At 53.5% G+C, this 21,399-nt stretch overlaps 24 non-coding genes across 24 annotated transcripts; 15 read left to right on the top strand and 9 right to left on the bottom strand.

Annotated features, from left to right (window-relative positions):
* The first annotated feature begins 621 nt into the window (after positions 1 to 621).
* Positions 622 to 693, top strand: TRNAE-CUC (transfer RNA glutamic acid (anticodon CUC)). Its single transcript has one exon. It is a non-coding gene; the product is annotated as a tRNA-Glu (tRNA).
* A 1,126-nt stretch (positions 694 to 1,819) lies between these two features.
* On the bottom strand, positions 1,820 to 1,902 carry TRNAL-UAA (transfer RNA leucine (anticodon UAA)). Its single transcript has one exon. It is a non-coding gene; the product is annotated as a tRNA-Leu (tRNA).
* Positions 1,903 to 2,145: 243 nt separating this feature from the next.
* Positions 2,146 to 2,217, top strand: TRNAE-UUC (transfer RNA glutamic acid (anticodon UUC)). The gene has a single exon. It is a non-coding gene; the product is annotated as a tRNA-Glu (tRNA).
* Positions 2,218 to 4,045: 1,828 nt separating this feature from the next.
* On the bottom strand, positions 4,046 to 4,128 carry TRNAL-UAA (transfer RNA leucine (anticodon UAA)). Its single transcript has one exon. It is a non-coding gene; the product is annotated as a tRNA-Leu (tRNA).
* A 243-nt stretch (positions 4,129 to 4,371) lies between these two features.
* Positions 4,372 to 4,443, top strand: TRNAE-UUC (transfer RNA glutamic acid (anticodon UUC)). Its single transcript has one exon. It is a non-coding gene; the product is annotated as a tRNA-Glu (tRNA).
* Positions 4,444 to 6,271: 1,828 nt separating this feature from the next.
* Positions 6,272 to 6,354, bottom strand: TRNAL-UAA (transfer RNA leucine (anticodon UAA)). Its single transcript has one exon. It is a non-coding gene; the product is annotated as a tRNA-Leu (tRNA).
* A 243-nt stretch (positions 6,355 to 6,597) lies between these two features.
* TRNAE-UUC (transfer RNA glutamic acid (anticodon UUC)) lies at positions 6,598 to 6,669 on the top strand. Its single transcript has one exon. It is a non-coding gene; the product is annotated as a tRNA-Glu (tRNA).
* Positions 6,670 to 8,491: 1,822 nt separating this feature from the next.
* TRNAL-UAA (transfer RNA leucine (anticodon UAA)) lies at positions 8,492 to 8,574 on the bottom strand. Its single transcript has one exon. It is a non-coding gene; the product is annotated as a tRNA-Leu (tRNA).
* A 243-nt stretch (positions 8,575 to 8,817) lies between these two features.
* Positions 8,818 to 8,889, top strand: TRNAE-UUC (transfer RNA glutamic acid (anticodon UUC)). The gene has a single exon. It is a non-coding gene; the product is annotated as a tRNA-Glu (tRNA).
* A 630-nt stretch (positions 8,890 to 9,519) lies between these two features.
* On the top strand, positions 9,520 to 9,591 carry TRNAE-CUC (transfer RNA glutamic acid (anticodon CUC)). Its single transcript has one exon. It is a non-coding gene; the product is annotated as a tRNA-Glu (tRNA).
* A 1,126-nt stretch (positions 9,592 to 10,717) lies between these two features.
* On the bottom strand, positions 10,718 to 10,800 carry TRNAL-UAA (transfer RNA leucine (anticodon UAA)). Its single transcript has one exon. It is a non-coding gene; the product is annotated as a tRNA-Leu (tRNA).
* A 243-nt stretch (positions 10,801 to 11,043) lies between these two features.
* On the top strand, positions 11,044 to 11,115 carry TRNAE-UUC (transfer RNA glutamic acid (anticodon UUC)). Its single transcript has one exon. It is a non-coding gene; the product is annotated as a tRNA-Glu (tRNA).
* Positions 11,116 to 12,937: 1,822 nt separating this feature from the next.
* TRNAL-UAA (transfer RNA leucine (anticodon UAA)) lies at positions 12,938 to 13,020 on the bottom strand. The gene has a single exon. It is a non-coding gene; the product is annotated as a tRNA-Leu (tRNA).
* Positions 13,021 to 13,263: 243 nt separating this feature from the next.
* Positions 13,264 to 13,335, top strand: TRNAE-UUC (transfer RNA glutamic acid (anticodon UUC)). Its single transcript has one exon. It is a non-coding gene; the product is annotated as a tRNA-Glu (tRNA).
* Positions 13,336 to 13,965: 630 nt separating this feature from the next.
* On the top strand, positions 13,966 to 14,037 carry TRNAE-CUC (transfer RNA glutamic acid (anticodon CUC)). The gene has a single exon. It is a non-coding gene; the product is annotated as a tRNA-Glu (tRNA).
* Positions 14,038 to 15,163: 1,126 nt separating this feature from the next.
* Positions 15,164 to 15,246, bottom strand: TRNAL-UAA (transfer RNA leucine (anticodon UAA)). Its single transcript has one exon. It is a non-coding gene; the product is annotated as a tRNA-Leu (tRNA).
* A 243-nt stretch (positions 15,247 to 15,489) lies between these two features.
* On the top strand, positions 15,490 to 15,561 carry TRNAE-UUC (transfer RNA glutamic acid (anticodon UUC)). The gene has a single exon. It is a non-coding gene; the product is annotated as a tRNA-Glu (tRNA).
* A 624-nt stretch (positions 15,562 to 16,185) lies between these two features.
* TRNAE-CUC (transfer RNA glutamic acid (anticodon CUC)) lies at positions 16,186 to 16,257 on the top strand. The gene has a single exon. It is a non-coding gene; the product is annotated as a tRNA-Glu (tRNA).
* Positions 16,258 to 17,383: 1,126 nt separating this feature from the next.
* On the bottom strand, positions 17,384 to 17,466 carry TRNAL-UAA (transfer RNA leucine (anticodon UAA)). The gene has a single exon. It is a non-coding gene; the product is annotated as a tRNA-Leu (tRNA).
* A 243-nt stretch (positions 17,467 to 17,709) lies between these two features.
* TRNAE-UUC (transfer RNA glutamic acid (anticodon UUC)) lies at positions 17,710 to 17,781 on the top strand. Its single transcript has one exon. It is a non-coding gene; the product is annotated as a tRNA-Glu (tRNA).
* A 630-nt stretch (positions 17,782 to 18,411) lies between these two features.
* On the top strand, positions 18,412 to 18,483 carry TRNAE-CUC (transfer RNA glutamic acid (anticodon CUC)). Its single transcript has one exon. It is a non-coding gene; the product is annotated as a tRNA-Glu (tRNA).
* Positions 18,484 to 19,609: 1,126 nt separating this feature from the next.
* Positions 19,610 to 19,692, bottom strand: TRNAL-UAA (transfer RNA leucine (anticodon UAA)). The gene has a single exon. It is a non-coding gene; the product is annotated as a tRNA-Leu (tRNA).
* Positions 19,693 to 19,935: 243 nt separating this feature from the next.
* Positions 19,936 to 20,007, top strand: TRNAE-UUC (transfer RNA glutamic acid (anticodon UUC)). Its single transcript has one exon. It is a non-coding gene; the product is annotated as a tRNA-Glu (tRNA).
* Positions 20,008 to 20,637: 630 nt separating this feature from the next.
* Positions 20,638 to 20,709, top strand: TRNAE-CUC (transfer RNA glutamic acid (anticodon CUC)). Its single transcript has one exon. It is a non-coding gene; the product is annotated as a tRNA-Glu (tRNA).
* The last annotated feature ends 690 nt before the right edge of the window (positions 20,710 to 21,399 follow it).

The raw sequence follows: 21,399 nt of genomic DNA, 5'->3' as shown, positions 1-21,399 counted from the left end.
AAGACGTAGACGTGCGTAATTTGTCCACGCAGCTCAGCTTTTTTTAATCGAAGGTCCTTAAAAAGGCACCCCGACCTATAGACGAAAGCAGAGGAAAGGGGCTGGGTCCCCTGTGTCCCAGGTTGCTTTGCTCCCATTGCCCTCAGCCACCTTCATGCGCACGCAGTCCCCCACCCAGTCAGGTGCTCTATGTGGGCGTAAAGTGCAGTACCAGCTCATCAGAAAGGTAAATTGCTGGAAAACCCGGCTGCGATGTATACATCTACTTTGGAGCACTCTTCTCCCTTGCACTCTTGAATCAGTCATTCGCAATGTATTCTTCCAGCAAGCTGAATAACGAGGTAGGTGTGAGAAGGTGTACCAGCTGTCTTTGAGCTATCAGCGGCCACTAGGTGTCCCTCTTGTGATTTCCCGGGGATCCCGATTGTACAGGAATTCGTCGGTTCAGTAGCACGGGGGAGGGGATGGCCTGTGCTTGGAAGTGACAAACAGTCTGGTGGAATCATGAGTGTTTTTTCAAGTTCTGATTCATATTCGCTGTAGAATAAAATATGCTTTCAGCCCCCATGAGCTTTGTCACTAGGAGAGCAGTGTAGGAACTTTTGCTGTATGGCTGTGGGTTCCCTGGTGGTCTAGTGGTTAGGATTCGGCGCTCTCACCGCCGCGGCCCGGGTTCGATTCCCGGTCAGGGAACAGTCCTTCTTCTGCCCTTGAATGCTTTTCCTTCCCGCAGGTCAGAGCTTCTCAAAATGAATTTGCTTTTCTGACAAACAGTTTGCCTAGCATCCCGCAATCTGGCTCCTAATTTGATTTTCGCAAGGTTCCCTTTGAGTTGCTTTCCTCGGCGGGAGGAAAATCTCTTGTGCAAGGCTCTTGAGGAAGTGAGATTCTGTATTCCGAGGTGCGCTTCTTTTCGTAGGCTTCTGACCACATGGTGTGCGGCAGGAAGTCATCTTTGACAGGGCCGCAGGCTTTGTCTCCAAATGGCATCCCGGACCCACTGCAACCCACCTTTTTGCTGAAACGGAAGTCTGGTTCAGGGTAAGAAAAAGCTGAGCTGCACGTACCGAAAGCAGCAGAGCCCAGCGGCGGAGAGGGTGTGGCCAGGGCTGTCTGATTTGCATAGTGACCAGTGGCATCTTGGGAATGTACAGGCTTTGGAGCCTAACGGGTGCTGCAGGGGTCTGCCTGGCCGGAGAAATGCCTGTCTGGCGCTCCCCTCAGGACACACGTGTCTTCCGTTCGAGCATGGAGGGTGAGGGACATGGGTCACCCTCATATACAGGGGTGTGGGCATGGGCAGGATGGGGCGTGGGGGACCCGTCAGGGCATTGCCCGTTTGGAAGCCCGTTCGGAAGGCAAGAGGAGGCGGAGGCGGAGGCGGGAATCTCTGCTCAATTTTTTCCCGAGGCCTGGGGACAAGCCTTTGCACATTTGATCCAGCCGGGCCTGCATCAGCAGATCCTGCTCCGATGGCAAGGGAGAGCCTGCAGGTGTAAATCAAAGAAAGGGGAGAAATCCGCAAGAGGCGGGTTAACAAATTCCAGTGGCAGGCCCATGTTCCCCAGGAAGCAAGTACTTCCTCCTGCTCCCTTCAGTGGGAAAAGACATAGGAGGTGTATTTCTCTAAGCAGGGGCTCTGCGTAGGTGGCACTGCATTGCTTTGGGAAGCATCCATGCTAAGTGCAGAGTAGCAGCAGACCCCACAGCTGAGACGTGAATTGGGACTGTTAAGGAAGGGCACTGGGAGGGTGAGGAGGGCAGAGGAAAATGCTTTAAAAACGCATCTGCAAGTTCCTACACACCCGCTGAAAACCCATACCAGGGATGGGGCTCGAACCCATGCGGACAACTGTCCATTGGATCTTAAGTCCAACGCCTTAACCACTCGGCCACCCTGGTGAGACCCTAGGCCCTGCCTTACTCAGCTCCCTTTTCATGCTGGCTGCTCCAGCGCAGGCTGTCCAGCAAGAGGTGATTGCAGAGTAAAAAGGCTTTTGCAGGAGGATAAAGGTAATTGCTTATGACAAACACACTGTGTGACACCTAACTTTTCCCCACTCGTACTTTATGGGCAATCTATACAGTGGAGTTAGCTTAGTCACAATAAGGAAGTGAGCAAGGCAGGCTCACAAGAGCATCTCCTCCCTGGTGGTCTAGTGGCTAGGATTCGGCGCTTTCACCGCCGCGGCCCGGGTTCGATTCCCGGTCAGGGAAGATCCCTCTAAGACGTAGACGTGCGTAATTTGTCCACGCAGCTCAGCTTTTTTTAATCGAAGGTCCTTAAAAAGGCACCCCGACCTATAGACGAAAGCAGAGGAAAGGGGCTGGGTCCCCTGTGTCCCAGGTTGCTTTGCTCCCATTGCCCTCAGCCACCTTCATGCGCACGCAGTCCCCCACCCAGTCAGGTGCTCTATGTGGGCGTAAAGTGCAGTACCAGCTCATCAGAAAGGTAAATTGCTGGAAAACCCGGCTGCGATGTATACATCTACTTTGGAGCACTCTTCTCCCTTGCACTCTTGAATCGGTCATTCGCAATGTATTCTTCCAGCAAGCTGAATAACGAGGTAGGTGTGAGAAGGTGTACCAGCTGTCTTTGAGCTATCAGCGGCCACTAGGTGTCCCTCTTGTGATTTCCCGGGGATCCCGATTGTACAGGAATTCGTCGGTTCAGTAGCACGGGGGAGGGGATGGCCTGTGCTTGGAAGTGACAAACAGTCTGGTGGAATCATGAGTGTTTTTTCAAGTTCTGATTCATATTCGCTGTAGAATAAAATATGCTTTCAGCCCCCATGAGCTTTGTCACTAGGAGAGCAGTGTAGGAACTTTTGCTGTATGGCTGTGGGTTCCCTGGTGGTCTAGTGGTTAGGATTCGGCGCTCTCACCGCCGCGGCCCGGGTTCGATTCCCAGTCAGGGAACAGTCCTTCTTCTGCCCTTGAATGCTTTTCCTTCCCGCAGGTCAGAGCTTCTCAAAATGAATTTGCTTTTCTGACAAACAGTTTGCCTAGCATCCCGCAATCTGGCTCCTAATTTGATTTTCGCAAGGTTCCCTTTGAGTTGCTTTCCTCGGCGGGAGGAAAATCTCTTGTGCAAGGCTCTTGAGGAAGTGAGATTCTGTATTCCGAGGTGCGCTTCTTTTCGTAGGCTTCTGACCACATGGTGTGCGGCAGGAAGTCATCTTTGACAGGGCCGCAGGCTTTGTCTCCAAATGGCATCCCGGACCCACTGCAACCCACCTTTTTGCTGAAACGGAAGTCTGGTTCAGGGTAAGAAAAAGCTGAGCTGCACGTACCGAAAGCAGCAGAGCCCAGCGGCGGAGAGGGTGTGGCCAGGGCTGTCTGATTTGCATAGTGACCAGTGGCATCTTGGGAATGTACAGGCTTTGGAGCCTAACGGGTGCTGCAGGGGTCTGCCTGGCCGGAGAAATGCCTGTCTGGCGCTCCCCTCAGGACACACGTGTCTTCCGTTCGAGCATGGAGGGTGAGGGACATGGGTCACCCTCATATACAGGGGTGTGGGCATGGGCAGGATGGGGCGTGGGGGACCCGTCAGGGCATTGCCCGTTTGGAAGCCCGTTCGGAAGGCAAGAGGAGGCGGAGGCGGAGGCGGGAATCTCTGCTCAATTTTTTCCCGAGGCCTGGGGACAAGCCTTTGCACATTTGATCCAGCCGGGCCTGCATCAGCAGATCCTGCTCCGATGGCAAGGGAGAGCCTGCAGGTGTAAATCAAAGAAAGGGGAGAAATCCGCAAGAGGCGGGTTAACAAATTCCAGTGGCAGGCCCATGTTCCCCAGGAAGCAAGTACTTCCTCCTGCTCCCTTCAGTGGGAAAAGACATAGGAGGTGTATTTCTCTAAGCAGGGGCTCTGCGTAGGTGGCACTGCATTGCTTTGGGAAGCATCCATGCTAAGTGCAGAGTAGCAGCAGACCCCACAGCTGAGACGTGAATTGGGACTGTTAAGGAAGGGCACTGGGAGGGTGAGGAGGGCAGAGGAAAATGCTTTAAAAAAGCATCTGCAAGTTCCTACACACCCGCTGAAAACCCATACCAGGGATGGGGCTCGAACCCATGCGGACAACTGTCCATTGGATCTTAAGTCCAACGCCTTAACCACTCGGCCACCCTGGTGAGACCCTAGGCCCTGCCTTACTCAGCTCCCTTTTCATGCTGGCTGCTCCAGCGCAGGCTGTCCAGCAAGAGGTGATTGCAGAGTAAAAAGGCTTTTGCAGGAGGATAAAGGTAATTGCTTATGACAAACACACTGTGTGACACCTAACTTTTCCCCACTCGTACTTTATGGGCAATCTATACAGTGGAGTTAGCTTAGTCACAATAAGGAAGTGAGCAAGGCAGGCTCCCAAGAGCATCTCCTCCCTGGTGGTCTAGTGGCTAGGATTCGGCGCTTTCACCGCCGCGGCCCGGGTTCGATTCCCGGTCAGGGAAGATCCCTCTAAGACGTAGACGTGCGTAATTTGTCCACGCAGCTCAGCTTTTTTTAATCGAAGGTCCTTAAAAAGGCACCCCGACCTATAGACGAAAGCAGAGGAAAGGGGCTGGGTCCCCTGTGTCCCAGGTTGCTTTGCTCCCATTGCCCTCAGCCACCTTCATGCGCACGCAGTCCCCCACCCAGTCAGGTGCTCTATGTGGGCGTAAAGTGCAGTACCAGCTCATCAGAAAGGTAAATTGCTGGAAAACCCGGCTGCGATGTATACATCTACTTTGGAGCACTCTTCTCCCTTGCACTCTTGAATCGGTCATTCGCAATGTATTCTTCCAGCAAGCTGAATAACGAGGTAGGTGTGAGAAGGTGTACCAGCTGTCTTTGAGCTATCAGCGGCCACTAGGTGTCCCTCTTGTGATTTCCCGGGGATCCCGATTGTACAGGAATTTGTCGGTTCAGTAGCACGGGGGAGGGGATGGCCTGTGCTTGGAAGTGACAAACAGTCTGGTGGAATCATGAGTGTTTTTTCAAGTTCTGATTCATATTCGCTGTAGAATAAAATATGCTTTCAGCCCCCATGAGCTTTGTCACTAGGAGAGCAGTGTAGGAACTTTTGCTGTATGGCTGTGGGTTCCCTGGTGGTCTAGTGGTTAGGATTCGGCGCTCTCACCGCCGCGGCCCGGGTTCGATTCCCAGTCAGGGAACAGTCCTTCTTCTGCCCTTGAATGCTTTTCCTTCCCGCAGGTCAGAGCTTCTCAAAATGAATTTGCTTTTCTGACAAACAGTTTGCCTAGCATCCCGCAATCTGGCTCCTAATTTGATTTTCGCAAGGTTCCCTTTGAGTTGCTTTCCTCGGCGGGAGGAAAATCTCTTGTGCAAGGCTCTTGAGGAAGTGAGATTCTGTATTCCGAGGTGCGCTTCTTTTCGTAGGCTTCTGACCACATGGTGTGCGGCAGGAAGTCATCTTTGACAGGGCCGCAGGCTTTGTCTCCAAATGGCATCCCGGACCCACTGCAACCCACCTTTTTGCTGAAACGGAAGTCTGGTTCAGGGTAAGAAAAAGCTGAGCTGCACGTACCGAAAGCAGCAGAGCCCAGCGGCGGAGAGGGTGTGGCCAGGGCTGTCTGATTTGCATAGTGACCAGTGGCATCTTGGGAATGTACAGGCTTTGGAGCCTAACGGGTGCTGCAGGGGTCTGCCTGGCCGGAGAAATGCCTGTCTGGCGCTCCCCTCAGGACACACGTGTCTTCCGTTCGAGCATGGAGGGTGAGGGACATGGGTCACCCTCATATACAGGGGTGTGGGCATGGGCAGGATGGGGCGTGGGGGACCCGTCAGGGCATTGCCCGTTTGGAAGCCCGTTCGGAAGGCAAGAGGAGGCGGAGGCGGAGGCGGGAATCTCTGCTCAATTTTTTCCCGAGGCCTGGGGACAAGCCTTTGCACATTTGATCCAGCCGGGCCTGCATCAGCAGATCCTGCTCCGATGGCAAGGGAGAGCCTGCAGGTGTAAATCAAAGAAAGGGGAGAAATCCGCAAGAGGCGGGTTAACAAATTCCAGTGGCAGGCCCATGTTCCCCAGGAAGCAAGTACTTCCTCCTGCTCCCTTCAGTGGGAAAAGACATAGGAGGTGTATTTCTCTAAGCAGGGGCTCTGCGTAGGTGGCACTGCATTGCTTTGGGAAGCATCCATGCTAAGTGCAGAGTAGCAGCAGACCCCACAGCTGAGACGTGAATTGGGACTGTTAAGGAAGGGCACTGGGAGGGTGAGGAGGGCAGAGGAAAATGCTTTAAAAACGCATCTGCAAGTTCCTACACACCCGCTGAAAACCCATACCAGGGATGGGGCTCGAACCCATGCGGACAACTGTCCATTGGATCTTAAGTCCAACGCCTTAACCACTCGGCCACCCTGGTGAGACCCTAGGCCCTGCCTTACTCAGCTCCCTTTTCATGCTGGCTGCTCCAGCGCAGGCTGTCCAGCAAGAGGTGATTGCAGAGTAAAAAGGCTTTTGCAGGAGGATAAAGGTAATTGCTTATGACAAACACACTGTGTGACACCTAACTTTTCCCCACTCGTACTTTATGGGCAATCTATACAGTGGAGTTAGCTTAGTCACAATAAGGAAGTGAGCAAGGCAGGCTCCCAAGAGCATCTCCTCCCTGGTGGTCTAGTGGCTAGGATTCGGCGCTTTCACCGCCGCGGCCCGGGTTCGATTCCCGGTCAGGGAAGATCCCTCTAAGACGTAGACGTGCGTAATTTGTCCACGCAGCTCAGCTTTTTTTAATCGAAGGTCCTTAAAAAGGCACCCCGACCTATAGACGAAAGCAGAGGAAAGGGGCTGGGTCCCCTGTGTCCCAGGTTGCTTTGCTCCCATTGCCCTCAGCCACCTTCATGCGCACGCAGTCCCCCACCCAGTCAGGTGCTCTATGTGGGCGTAAAGTGCAGTACCAGCTCATCAGAAAGGTAAATTGCTGGAAAACCCGGCTGCGATGTATACATCTACTTTGGAGCACTCTTCTCCCTTGCACTCTTGAATCGGTCATTCGCAATGTATTCTTCCAGCAAGCTGAATAACGAGGTAGGTGTGAGAAGGTGTACCAGCTGTCTTTGAGCTATCAGCGGCCACTAGGTGTCCCTCTTGTGATTTCCCGGGGATCCCGATTGTACAGGAATTTGTCGGTTCAGTAGCACGGGGGAGGGGATGGCCTGTGCTTGGAAGTGACAAACAGTCTGGTGGAATCATGAGTGTTTTTTCAAGTTCTGATTCATATTCGCTGTAGAATAAAATATGCTTTCAGCCCCCATGAGCTTTGTCACTAGGAGAGCAGTGTAGGAACTTTTGCAGTATGGTTGTGGGTTCCCTGGTGGTCTAGTGGTTAGGATTCGGCGCTCTCACCGCCGCGGCCTGGGTTCGATTCCCGGTCAGGGAACAGTCCTTCTTCTGCCCTTGAATGCTTTTCCTTCCCGCAGGTCAGGGCTTCTCAAAATGAATTTGCTTTTCTGACAAACAGTTTGCCTAGCATCCCGCAATCTGGCTCCTAATTTGATTTTCGCAAGGTTCCCTTTGAGTTGCTTTCCTCGGCGGGAGGAAAATCTCTTGTGCAAGGCTCTTGAGGAAGTGAGATTCTGTATTCCGAGGTGCGCTTCTTTTCGTAGGCTTCTGACCACATGGTGTGCGGCAGGAAGTCATCTTTGACAGGGCCGCAGGCTTTATCTCCAAATGGCATCCCGGACGCACTGCAACCCACCTTTTTGCTGAAACGGAAGTCTGGTTCAGGGTAATAGAAAGCTGAGCTGCACGTACCGAAAGCAGCAGAGCCCAGCGGCGGAGAGGGTGTGGCCAGGGCTGTCTGATTTGCATAGTGACCAGTGGCATCTTGGGAATGTACAGGCTTTGGAGCTTAACGGGTGCTGCAGGGGTCTGCCTGGCCGGAGAAATGCCTGTCTGGCGCTCCCCTCAGGACACACGTGTCTTCCGTTCGAGCATGGAGGGTGAGGGACATGGGTCACCCTCATATACAGGGGTGTGGGCATGGGCAGGATGGGGCGTGGGGGACCCGTCAGGGCATTGCCCGTTTGGAAGCCCGTTCGGAAGGCAAGAGGAGGCGGAGGCGGGAATCTCTGCTCAATTTTTTCCCGAGGCCTGGGGACAAGCCTTTGCACTTTTGATCCAGCCGGGCCTGCATCAGCAGATCCTGCTCCGATGGCAAGGGAGAGCCTGCAGGTGTAAATCAAAGAAAGGGGAGAAATCCGCAAGAGGCTGGTTAACAAATTCCAGTGGCAGGCCCATGTTCCCCAGGAAGCAAGTACTTCCTCCTGCTCCCTTCAGTGGGAAAAGACATAGGAGGTGTATTTCTCTAAGCAGGGGCTCTGCGTAGGTGGCACTGCATTGCTTTGGCAAGCATCCATGCTAAGTGCAGAGTAGCAGCAGACCCCACAGCTGAGACGTGAATTGGGACTGTTAAGGAAGGGCACTGGGAGGGTGAGGAGGGCAGAGGAAAATGCTTTACAAAAGCATCTGCAAGTTCCTACACACCCGCTGAAAACCCATACCAGGGATGGGGCTCGAACCCATGCGGACAACTGTCCATTGGATCTTAAGTCCAACGCCTTAACCACTCGGCCACCCTGGTGAGACCCTAGGCCCTGCCTTACTCAGCTCCCTTTTCATGCTGGCTGCTCCAGCGCAGGCTGTCCAGCAAGAGGTGATTGCAGAGTAAAAAGGCTTTTGCAGGAGGATAAAGGTAATTGCTTATGACAAACACACTGTGTGACACCTAACTTTTCCCCACTCGTACTTTATGGGCAATCTATACAGTGGAGTTAGCTTAGTCACAATAAGGAAGTGAGCAAGGCAGGCTCACAAGAGCATCTCCTCCCTGGTGGTCTAGTGGCTAGGATTCGGCGCTTTCACCGCCGCGGCCCGGGTTCGATTCCCGGTCAGGGAAGATCCCTCTAAGACGTAGACGTGCGTAATTTGTCCACGCAGCTCAGCTTTTTTTAATCGAAGGTCCTTAAAAAGGCACCCCGACCTATAGACGAAAGCAGAGGAAAGGGGCTGGGTCCCCTGTGTCCCAGGTTGCTTTGCTCCCATTGCCCTCAGCCACCTTCATGCGCACGCAGTCCCCCACCCAGTCAGGTGCTCTATGTGGGCGTAAAGTGCAGTACCAGCTCATCAGAAAGGTAAATTGCTGGAAAACCCGGCTGCGATGTATACATCTACTTTGGAGCACTCTTCTCCCTTGCACTCTTGAATCGGTCATTCGCAATGTATTCTTCCAGCAAGCTGAATAACGAGGTAGGTGTGAGAAGGTGTACCAGCTGTCTTTGAGCTATCAGCGGCCACTAGGTGTCCCTCTTGTGATTTCCCGGGGATCCCGATTGTACAGGAATTCGTCGGTTCAGTAGCACGGGGGAGGGGATGGCCTGTGCTTGGAAGTGACAAACAGTCTGGTGGAATCATGAGTGTTTTTTCAAGTTCTGATTCATATTCGCTGTAGAATAAAATATGCTTTCAGCCCCCATGAGCTTTGTCACTAGGAGAGCAGTGTAGGAACTTTTGCTGTATGGCTGTGGGTTCCCTGGTGGTCTAGTGGTTAGGATTCGGCGCTCTCACCGCCGCGGCCCGGGTTCGATTCCCGGTCAGGGAACAGTCCTTCTTCTGCCCTTGAATGCTTTTCCTTCCCGCAGGTCAGGGCTTCTCAAAATGAATTTGCTTTTCTGACAAACAGTTTGCCTAGCATCCCGCAATCTGGCTCCTAATTAGATTTTCGCAAGGTTCCCTTTGAGTTGCTTTCCTCGGCGGGAGGAAAATCTCTTGTGCAAGGCTCTTGAGGAAGTGAGATTCTGTATTCCGAGGTGCGCTTCTTTTCGTAGGCTTCTGACCACATGGTGTGCGGCAGGAAGTCATCTTTGACAGGGCCGCAGGCTTTATCTCCAAATGGCATCCCGGACGCACTGCAACCCACCTTTTTGCTGAAACGGAAGTCTGGTTCAGGGTAATAGAAAGCTGAGCTGCACGTACCGAAAGCAGCAGAGCCCAGCGGCGGAGAGGGTGTGGCCAGGGCTGTCTGATTTGCATAGTGACCAGTGGCATCTTGGGAATGTACAGGCTTTGGAGCTTAACGGGTGCTGCAGGGGTCTGCCTGGCCGGAGAAATGCCTGTCTGGCGCTCCCCTCAGGACACACGTGTCTTCCGTTCGAGCATGGAGGGTGAGGGACATGGGTCACCCTCATATACAGGGGTGTGGGCATGGGCAGGATGGGGCGTGGGGGACCCGTCAGGGCATTGCCCGTTTGGAAGCCCGTTCGGAAGGCAAGAGGAGGCGGAGGCGGAGGCGGGAATCTCTGCTCAATTTTTTCCCGAGGCCTGGGGACAAGCCTTTGCACATTTGATCCAGCCGGGCCTGCATCAGCAGATCCTGCTCCGATGGCAAGGGAGAGCCTGCAGGTGTAAATCAAAGAAAGGGGAGAAATCCGCAAGAGGCGGGTTAACAAATTCCAGTGGCAGGCCCATGTTCCCCAGGAAGCAAGTACTTCCTCCTGCTCCCTTCAGTGGGAAAAGACATAGGAGGTGTATTTCTCTAAGCAGGGGCTCTGCGTAGGTGGCACTGCATTGCTTTGGGAAGCATCCATGCTAAGTGCAGAGTAGCAGCAGACCCCACAGCTGAGACGTGAATTGGGACTGTTAAGGAAGGGCACTGGGAGGGTGAGGAGGGCAGAGGAAAATGCTTTAAAAACGCATCTGCAAGTTCCTACACACCCGCTGAAAACCCATACCAGGGATGGGGCTCGAACCCATGCGGACAACTGTCCATTGGATCTTAAGTCCAACGCCTTAACCACTCGGCCACCCTGGTGAGACCCTAGGCCCTGCCTTACTCAGCTCCCTTTTCATGCTGGCTGCTCCAGCGCAGGCTGTCCAGCAAGAGGTGATTGCAGAGTAAAAAGGCTTTTGCAGGAGGATAAAGGTAATTGCTTATGACAAACACACTGTGTGACACCTAACTTTTCCCCACTCGTACTTTATGGGCAATCTATACAGTGGAGTTAGCTTAGTCACAATAAGGAAGTGAGCAAGGCAGGCTCCCAAGAGCATCTCCTCCCTGGTGGTCTAGTGGCTAGGATTCGGCGCTTTCACCGCCGCGGCCCGGGTTCGATTCCCGGTCAGGGAAGATCCCTCTAAGACGTAGACGTGCGTAATTTGTCCACGCAGCTCAGCTTTTTTTAATCGAAGGTCCTTAAAAAGGCACCCCGACCTATAGACGAAAGCAGAGGAAAGGGGCTGGGTCCCCTGTGTCCCAGGTTGCTTTGCTCCCATTGCCCTCAGCCACCTTCATGCGCACGCAGTCCCCCACCCAGTCAGGTGCTCTATGTGGGCGTAAAGTGCAGTACCAGCTCATCAGAAAGGTAAATTGCTGGAAAACCCGGCTGCGATGTATACATCTACTTTGGAGCACTCTTCTCCCTTGCACTCTTGAATCGGTCATTCGCAATGTATTCTTCCAGCAAGCTGAATAACGAGGTAGGTGTGAGAAGGTGTACCAGCTGTCTTTGAGCTATCAGCGGCCACTAGGTGTCCCTCTTGTGATTTCCCGGGGATCCCGATTGTACAGGAATTTGTCGGTTCAGTAGCACGGGGGAGGGGATGGCCTGTGCTTGGAAGTGACAAACAGTCTGGTGGAATCATGAGTGTTTTTTCAAGTTCTGATTCATATTCGCTGTAGAATAAAATATGCTTTCAGCCCCCATGAGCTTTGTCACTAGGAGAGCAGTGTAGGAACTTTTGCAGTATGGCTGTGGGTTCCCTGGTGGTCTAGTGGTTAGGATTCGGCGCTCTCACCGCCGCGGCCTGGGTTCGATTCCCGGTCAGGGAACAGTCCTTCTTCTGCCCTTGAATGCTTTTCCTTCCCGCAGGTCAGGGCTTCTCAAAATGAATTTGCTTTTCTGACAAACAGTTTGCCTAGCATCCCGCAATCTGGCTCCTAATTTGATTTTCGCAAGGTTCCCTTTGAGTTGCTTTCCTCGGCGGGAGGAAAATCTCTTGTGCAAGGCTCTTGAGGAAGTGAGATTCTGTATTCCGAGGTGCGCTTCTTTTCGTAGGCTTCTGACCACATGGTGTGCGGCAGGAAGTCATCTTTGACAGGGCCGCAGGCTTTATCTCCAAATGGCATCCCGGACGCACTGCAACCCACCTTTTTGCTGAAACGGAAGTCTGGTTCAGGGTAATAGAAAGCTGAGCTGCACGTACCGAAAGCAGCAGAGCCCAGCGGCGGAGAGGGTGTGGCCAGGGCTGTCTGATTTGCATAGTGACCAGTGGCATCTTGGGAATGTACAGGCTTTGGAGCTTAACGGGTGCTGCAGGGGTCTGCCTGGCCGGAGAAATGCCTGTCTGGCGCTCCCCTCAGGACACACGTGTCTTCCGTTCGAGCATGGAGGGTGAGGGACATGGGTCACCCTCATATACAGGGGTGTGGGCATGGGCAGGATGGGGCGTGGGGGACCCGTCAGGGCATTGCCCGTTTGGAAGCCCGTTCGGAAGGCAAGAGGAGGCGGAGGCGGGAATCTCTGCTCAATTTTTTCCCGAGGCCTGGGGACAAGCCTTTGCACTTTTGATCCAGCCGGGCCTGCATCAGCAGATCCTGCTCCGATGGCAAGGGAGAGCCTGCAGGTGTAAATCAAAGAAAGGGGAGAAATCCGCAAGAGGCTGGTTAACAAATTCCAGTGGCAGGCCCATGTTCCCCAGGAAGCAAGTACTTCCTCCTGCTCCCTTCAGTGGGAAAAGACATAGGAGGTGTATTTCTCTAAGCAGGGGCTCTGCGTAGGTGGCACTGCATTGCTTTGGCAAGCATCCATGCTAAGTGCAGAGTAGCAGCAGACCCCACAGCTGAGACGTGAATTGGGACTGTTAAGGAAGGGCACTGGGAGGGTGAGGAGGGCAGAGGAAAATGCTTTACAAAAGCATCTGCAAGTTCCTACACACCCGCTGAAAACCCATACCAGGGATGGGGCTCGAACCCATGCGGACAACTGTCCATTGGATCTTAAGTCCAACGCCTTAACCACTCGGCCACCCTGGTGAGACCCTAGGCCCTGCCTTACTCAGCTCCCTTTTCATGCTGGCTGCTCCAGCGCAGGCTGTCCAGCAAGAGGTGATTGCAGAGTAAAAAGGCTTTTGCAGGAGGATAAAGGTAATTGCTTATGACAAACACACTGTGTGACACCTAACTTTTCCCCACTCGTACTTTATGGGCAATCTATACAGTGGAGTTAGCTTAGTCACAATAAGGAAGTGAGCAAGGCAGGCTCACAAGAGCATCTCCTCCCTGGTGGTCTAGTGGCTAGGATTCGGCGCTTTCACCGCCGCGGCCCGGGTTCGATTCCCGGTCAGGGAAGATCCCTCTAAGACGTAGACGTGCGTAATTTGTCCACGCAGCTCAGCTTTTTTTAATCGAAGGTCCTTAAAAAGGCACCCCGACCTATAGACGAAAGCAGAGGAAAGGGGCTGGGTCCCCTGTGTCCCAGGTTGCTTTGCTCCCATTGCCCTCAGCCACCTTCATGCGCACGCAGTCCCCCACCCAGTCAGGTGCTCTATGTGGGCGTAAAGTGCAGTACCAGCTCATCAGAAAGGTAAATTGCTGGAAAACCCGGCTGCGATGTATACATCTACTTTGGAGCACTCTTCTCCCTTGCACTCTTGAATCGGTCATTCGCAATGTATTCTTCCAGCAAGCTGAATAACGAGGTAGGTGTGAGAAGGTGTACCAGCTGTCTTTGAGCTATCAGCGGCCACTAGGTGTCCCTCTTGTGATTTCCCGGGGATCCCGATTGTACAGGAATTCGTCGGTTCAGTAGCACGGGGGAGGGGATGGCCTGTGCTTGGAAGTGACAAACAGTCTGGTGGAATCATGAGTGTTTTTTCAAGTTCTGATTCATATTCGCTGTAGAATAAAATATGCTTTCAGCCCCCATGAGCTTTGTCACTAGGAGAGCAGTGTAGGAACTTTTGCTGTATGGCTGTGGGTTCCCTGGTGGTCTAGTGGTTAGGATTCGGCGCTCTCACCGCCGCGGCCCGGGTTCGATTCCCGGTCAGGGAACAGTCCTTCTTCTGCCCTTGAATGCTTTTCCTTCCCGCAGGTCAGGGCTTCTCAAAATGAATTTGCTTTTCTGACAAACAGTTTGCCTAGCATCCCGCAATCTGGCTCCTAATTAGATTTTCGCAAGGTTCCCTTTGAGTTGCTTTCCTCGGCGGGAGGAAAATCTCTTGTGCAAGGCTCTTGAGGAAGTGAGATTCTGTATTCCGAGGTGCGCTTCTTTTCGTAGGCTTCTGACCACATGGTGTGCGGCAGGAAGTCATCTTTGACAGGGCCGCAGGCTTTATCTCCAAATGGCATCCCGGACGCACTGCAACCCACCTTTTTGCTGAAACGGAAGTCTGGTTCAGGGTAATAGAAAGCTGAGCTGCACGTACCGAAAGCAGCAGAGCCCAGCGGCGGAGAGGGTGTGGCCAGGGCTGTCTGATTTGCATAGTGACCAGTGGCATCTTGGGAATGTACAGGCTTTGGAGCTTAACGGGTGCTGCAGGGGTCTGCCTGGCCGGAGAAATGCCTGTCTGGCGCTCCCCTCAGGACACACGTGTCTTCCGTTCGAGCATGGAGGGTGAGGGACATGGGTCACCCTCATATACAGGGGTGTGGGCATGGGCAGGATGGGGCGTGGGGGACCCGTCAGGGCATTGCCCGTTTGGAAGCCCGTTCGGAAGGCAAGAGGAGGCGGAGGCGGAGGCGGGAATCTCTGCTCAATTTTTTCCCGAGGCCTGGGGACAAGCCTTTGCACATTTGATCCAGCCGGGCCTGCATCAGCAGATCCTGCTCCGATGGCAAGGGAGAGCCTGCAGGTGTAAATCAAAGAAAGGGGAGAAATCCGCAAGAGGCGGGTTAACAAATTCCAGTGGCAGGCCCATGTTCCCCAGGAAGCAAGTACTTCCTCCTGCTCCCTTCAGTGGGAAAAGACATAGGAGGTGTATTTCTCTAAGCAGGGGCTCTGCGTAGGTGGCACTGCATTGCTTTGGGAAGCATCCATGCTAAGTGCAGAGTAGCAGCAGACCCCACAGCTGAGACGTGAATTGGGACTGTTAAGGAAGGGCACTGGGAGGGTGAGGAGGGCAGAGGAAAATGCTTTAAAAAAGCATCTGCAAGTTCCTACACACCCGCTGAAAACCCATACCAGGGATGGGGCTCGAACCCATGCGGACAACTGTCCATTGGATCTTAAGTCCAACGCCTTAACCACTCGGCCACCCTGGTGAGACCCTAGGCCCTGCCTTACTCAGCTCCCTTTTCATGCTGGCTGCTCCAGCGCAGGCTGTCCAGCAAGAGGTGATTGCAGAGTAAAAAGGCTTTTGCAGGAGGATAAAGGTAATTGCTTATGACAAACACACTGTGTGACACCTAACTTTTCCCCACTCGTACTTTATGGGCAATCTATACAGTGGAGTTAGCTTAGTCACAATAAGGAAGTGAGCAAGGCAGGCTCACAAGAGCATCTCCTCCCTGGTGGTCTAGTGGCTAGGATTCGGCGCTTTCACCGCCGCGGCCCGGGTTCGATTCCCGGTCAGGGAAGATCCCTCGTAGACGTGCGTAATTTGTCCACGCAGCTCAGCTTTTTTTAATCGAAGGTCCTTAAAAAGGCACCCCGACCTATAGACGAAAGCAGAGGAAAGGGGCTGGGTCCCCTGTGTCCCAGGTTGCTTTGCTCCCATTGCCCTCAGCCACCTTCATGCGCACGCAGTCCCCCACCCAGTCAGGTGCTCTATGTGGGCGTAAAGTGCAGTACCAGCTCATCAGAAAGGTAAATTGCTGGAAAACCCGGCTGCGATGTATACATCTACTTTGGAGCACTCTTCTCCCTTGCACTCTTGAATCGGTCATTCGCAATGTATTCTTCCAGCAAGCTGAATAACGAGGTAGGTGTGAGAAGGTGTACCAGCTGTCTTTGAGCTATCAGCGGCCACTAGGTGTCCCTCTTGTGATTTCCCGGGGATCCCGATTGTACAGGAATTCGTCGGTTCAGTAGCACGGGGGAGGGGATGGCCTGTGCTTGGAAGTGACAAACAGTCTGGTGGAATCATGAGTGTTTTTTCAAGTTCTGATTCATATTCGCTGTAGAATAAAATATGCTTTCAGCCCCCATGAGCTTTGTCACTAGGAGAGCAGTGTAGGAACTTTTGCTGTATGGCTGTGGGTTCCCTGGTGGTCTAGTGGTTAGGATTCGGCGCTCTCACCGCCGCGGCCCGGGTTCGATTCCCGGTCAGGGAACAGTCCTTCTTCTGCCCTTGAATGCTTTTCCTTCCCGCAGGTCAGGGCTTCTCAAAATGAATTTGCTTTTCTGACAAACAGTTTGCCTAGCATCCCGCAATCTGGCTCCTAATTTGATTTTCGCAAGGTTCCCTTTGAGTTGCTTTCCTCGGCGGGAGGACAATCTCTTGTGCAAGGCTCTTGAGGAAGTGAGATTCTGTATTCCGAGGTGCGCTTCTTTTCGTAGGCTTCTGACCACATGGTGTGCGGCAGGAAGTCATCTTTGACAGGGCCGCAGGCTTTGTCTCCAAATGGCATCCCGGACCCACTGCAACCCACCTTTTTGCTGAAACGGAAGTCTGGTTCAGGGTAAGAAAAAGCTGAGCTGCACGTACCGAAAGCAGCAGAGCCCAGCGGCGGAGAGGGTGTGGCCAGGGCTGTCTGATTTGCATAGTGACCAGTGGCATCTTGGGAATGTACAGGCTTTGGAGCCTAACGGGTGCTGCAGGGGTCTGCCTGGCCGGAGAAATGCCTGTCTGGCGCTCCCCTCAGGACACACGTGTCTTCTGTTCGAGCATGGAGGGTGAGGGACATGGGTCACCCTCATATACAGGGGTGTGGGCATGGGCAGGATGGGGCGTGGGGGACCCGTCAGGGCATTGCCCGTTTGGAAGCCCGTTCGGAAGGCAAGAGGAGGCGGAGGCGGAGGCGGGAATCTCTGCTCAATTTTTTCCCGAGGCCTGGGGACAAGCCTTTGCACATTTGATCCAGCCGGGCCTGCATCAGCAGATCCTGCTCCGATGGCAAGGGAGAGCCTGCAGGTGTAAATCAAAGAAAGGGGAGAAATCCGCAAGAGGCGGGTTAACAAATTCCAGTGGCAGGCCCATGTTCCCCAGGAAGCAAGTACTTCCTCCTGCTCCCTTCAGTGGGAAAAGACATAGGAGGTGTATTTCTCTAAGCAGGGGCTCTGCGTAGGTGGCACTGCATTGCTTTGGGAAGCATCCATGCTAAGTGCAGAGTAGCAGCAGACCCCACAGCTGAGACGTGAATTGGGACTGTTAAGGAAGGGCACTGGGAGGGTGAGGAGGGCAGAGGAAAATGCTTTAAAAAAGCATCTGCAAGTTCCTACACACCCGCTGAAAACCCATACCAGGGATGGGGCTCGAACCCATGCGGACAACTGTCCATTGGATCTTAAGTCCAACGCCTTAACCACTCGGCCACCCTGGTGAGACCCTAGGCCCTGCCTTACTCAGCTCCCTTTTCATGCTGGCTGCTCCAGCGCAGGCTGTCCAGCAAGAGGTGATTGCAGAGTAAAAAGGCTTTTGCAGGAGGATAAAGGTAATTGCTTATGACAAACACACTGTGTGACACCTAACTTTTCCCCACTCGTACTTTATGGGCAATCTATACAGTGGAGTTAGCTTAGTCACAATAAGGAAGTGAGCAAGGCAGGCTCACAAGAGCATCTCCTCCCTGGTGGTCTAGTGGCTAGGATTCGGCGCTTTCACCGCCGCGGCCCGGGTTCGATTCCCGGTCAGGGAAGATCCCTCTAAGACGTAGACGTGCGTAATTTGTCCACGCAGCTCAGCTTTTTTTAATCGAAGGTCCTTAAAAAGGCACCCCGACCTATAGACGAAAGCAGAGGAAAGGGGCTGGGTCCCCTGTGTCCCAGGTTGCTTTGCTCCCATTGCCCTCAGCCACCTTCATGCGCACGCAGTCCCCCACCCAGTCAGGTGCTCTATGTGGGCGTAAAGTGCAGTACCAGCTCATCAGAAAGGTAAATTGCTGGAAAACCCGGCTGCGATGTATACATCTACTTTGGAGCACTCTTCTCCCTTGCACTCTTGAATCGGTCATTCGCAATGTATTCTTCCAGCAAGCTGAATAACGAGGTAGGTGTGAGAAGGTGTACCAGCTGTCTTTGAGCTATCAGCGGCCACTAGGTGTCCCTCTTGTGATTTCCCGGGGATCCCGATTGTACAGGAATTCGTCGGTTCAGTAGCACGGGGGAGGGGATGGCCTGTGCTTGGAAGTGACAAACAGTCTGGTGGAATCATGAGTGTTTTTTCAAGTTCTGATTCATATTCGCTGTAGAATAAAATATGCTTTCAGCCCCCATGAGCTTTGTCACTAGGAGAGCAGTGTAGGAACTTTTGCTGTATGGCTGTGGGTTCCCTGGTGGTCTAGTGGTTAGGATTCGGCGCTCTCACCGCCGCGGCCCGGGTTCGATTCCCGGTCAGGGAACAGTCCTTCTTCTGCCCTTGAATGCTTTTCCTTCCCGCAGGTCAGAGCTTCTCAAAATGAATTTGCTTTTCTGACAAACAGTTTGCCTAGCATCCCGCAATCTGGCTCCTAATTTGATTTTCGCAAGGTTCCCTTTGAGTTGCTTTCCTCGGCGGGAGGAAAATCTCTTGTGCAAGGCTCTTGAGGAAGTGAGATTCTGTATTCCGAGGTGCGCTTCTTTTCGTAGGCTTCTGACCACATGGTGTGCGGCAGGAAGTCATCTTTGACAGGGCCGCAGGCTTTGTCTCCAAATGGCATCCCGGACCCACTGCAACCCACCTTTTTGCTGAAACGGAAGTCTGGTTCAGGGTAAGAAAAAGCTGAGCTGCACGTACCGAAAGCAGCAGAGCCCAGCGGCGGAGAGGGTGTGGCCAGGGCTGTCTGATTTGCATAGTGACCAGTGGCATCTTGGGAATGTACAGGCTTTGGAGCCTAACGGGTGCTGCAGGGGTCTGCCTGGCCGGAGAAATGCCTGTCTGGCGCTCCCCTCAGGACACACGTGTCTTCCGTTCGAGCATGGAGGGTGAGGGACATGGGTCACCCTCATATACAGGGGTGTGGGCATGGGCAGGATGGGGCGTGGGGGACCCGTCAGGGCATTGCCCGTTTGGAAGCCCGTTCGGAAGGCAAGAGGAGGCGGAGGCGGAGGCGGGAATCTCTGCTCAATTTTTTCCCGAGGCCTGGGGACAAGCCTTTGCACATTTGATCCAGCCGGGCCTGCATCAGCAGATCCTGCTCCGATGGCAAGGGAGAGCCTGCAGGTGTAAATCAAAGAAAGGGGAGAAATCCGCAAGAGGCGGGTTAACAAATTCCAGTGGCAGGCCCATGTTCCCCAGGAAGCAAGTACTTCCTCCTGCTCCCTTCAGTGGGAAAAGACATAGGAGGTGTATTTCTCTAAGCAGGGGCTCTGCGTAGGTGGCACTGCATTGCTTTGGGAAGCATCCATGCTAAGTGCAGAGTAGCAGCAGACCCCACAGCTGAGACGTGAATTGGGACTGTTAAGGAAGGGCACTGGGAGGGTGAGGAGGGCAGAGGAAAATGCTTTAAAAAAGCATCTGCAAGTTCCTACACACCCGCTGAAAACCCATACCAGGGATGGGGCTCGAACCCATGCGGACAACTGTCCATTGGATCTTAAGTCCAACGCCTTAACCACTCGGCCACCCTGGTGAGACCCTAGGCCCTGCCTTACTCAGCTCCCTTTTCATGCTGGCTGCTCCAGCGCAGGCTGTCCAGCAAGAGGTGATTGCAGAGTAAAAAGGCTTTTGCAGGAGGATAAAGGTAATTGCTTATGACAAACACACTGTGTGACACCTAACTTTTCCCCACTCGTACTTTATGGGCAATCTATACAGTGGAGTTAGCTTAGTCACAATAAGGAAGTGAGCAAGGCAGGCTCACAAGAGCATCTCCTCCCTGGTGGTCTAGTGGCTAGGATTCGGCGCTTTCACCGCCGCGGCCCGGGTTCGATTCCCGGTCAGGGAAGATCCCTCTAAGACGTAGACGTGCGTAATTTGTCCACGCAGCTCAGCTTTTTTTAATCGAAGGTCCTTAAAAAGGCACCCCGACCTATAGACGAAAGCAGAGGAAAGGGGCTGGGTCCCCTGTGTCCCAGGTTGCTTTGCTCCCATTGCCCTCAGCCACCTTCATGCGCACGCAGTCCCCCACCCAGTCAGGTGCTCTATGTGGGCGTAAAGTGCAGTACCAGCTCATCAGAAAGGTAAATTGCTGGAAAACCCGGCTGCGATGTATACATCTACTTTGGAGCACTCTTCTCCCTTGCACTCTTGAATCGGTCATTCGCAATGTATTCTTCCAGCAAGCTGAATAACGAGGTAGGTGTGAGAAGGTGTACCAGCTGTCTTTGAGCTATCAGCGGCCACTAGGTGTCCCTCTTGTGATTTCCCGGGGATCCCGATTGTACAGGAATTCGTCGGTTCAGTAGCACGGGGGAGGGGATGGCCTGTGCTTGGAAGTGACAAACAGTCTGGTGGAATCATGAGTGTTTTTTCAAGTTCTGATTCATATTCGCTGTAGAATAAAATATGCTTTCAGCCCCCATGAGCTTTGTCACTAGGAGAGCAGTGTAGGAACTTTTGCTGTATGGCTGTGGGTTCCCTGGTGGTCTAGTGGTTAGGATTCGGCGCTCTCACCGCCGCGGCCCGGGTTCGATTCCCGGTCAGGGAACAGTCCTTCTTCTGCCCTTGAATGCTTTTCCTTCCCGCAGGTCAGGGCTTCTCAAAATGAATTTGCTTTTCTGACAAACAGTTTGCCTAGCATCCCGCAATCTGGCTCCTAATTAGATTTTCGCAAGGTTCCCTTTGAGTTGCTTTCCTCGGCGGGAGGAAAATCTCTTGTGCAAGGCTCTTGAGGAAGTGAGATTCTGTATTCCGAGGTGCGCTTCTTTTCGTAGGCTTCTGACCACATGGTGTGCGGCAGGAAGTCATCTTTGACAGGGCCGCAGGCTTTATCTCCAAATGGCATCCCGGACGCACTGCAACCCACCTTTTTGCTGAAACGGAAGTCTGGTTCAGGGTAATAGAAAGCTGAGCTGCACGTACCGAAAGCAGCAGAGCCCAGCGGCGGAGAGGGTGTGGCCAGGGCTGTCTGATTTGCATAGTGACCAGTGGCATCTTGGGAATGTACAGGCTTTGGAGCTTAACGGGTGCTGCAGGGGTCTGCCTGGCCGGAGAAATGCCTGTCTGGCGCTCCCCTCAGGACACACGTGTCTTCCGTTCGAGCATGGAGGGTGAGGGACATGGGTCACCCTCATATACAGGGGTGTGGGCATGGGCAGGATGGGGCGTGGGGGACCCGTCAGGGCATTGCCCGTTTGGAAGCCCGTTCGGAAGGCAAGAGGAGGCGGAGGCGGAGGCG

Source organism: Triturus cristatus, chromosome 5_2 (assembly GCF_964204655.1).
Source record: "Triturus cristatus chromosome 5_2, aTriCri1.1, whole genome shotgun sequence".
NCBI lineage: Eukaryota > Metazoa > Chordata > Amphibia > Caudata > Salamandridae > Triturus > Triturus cristatus.
This window is presented reverse-complemented; position numbering and strand designations above follow the sequence as displayed.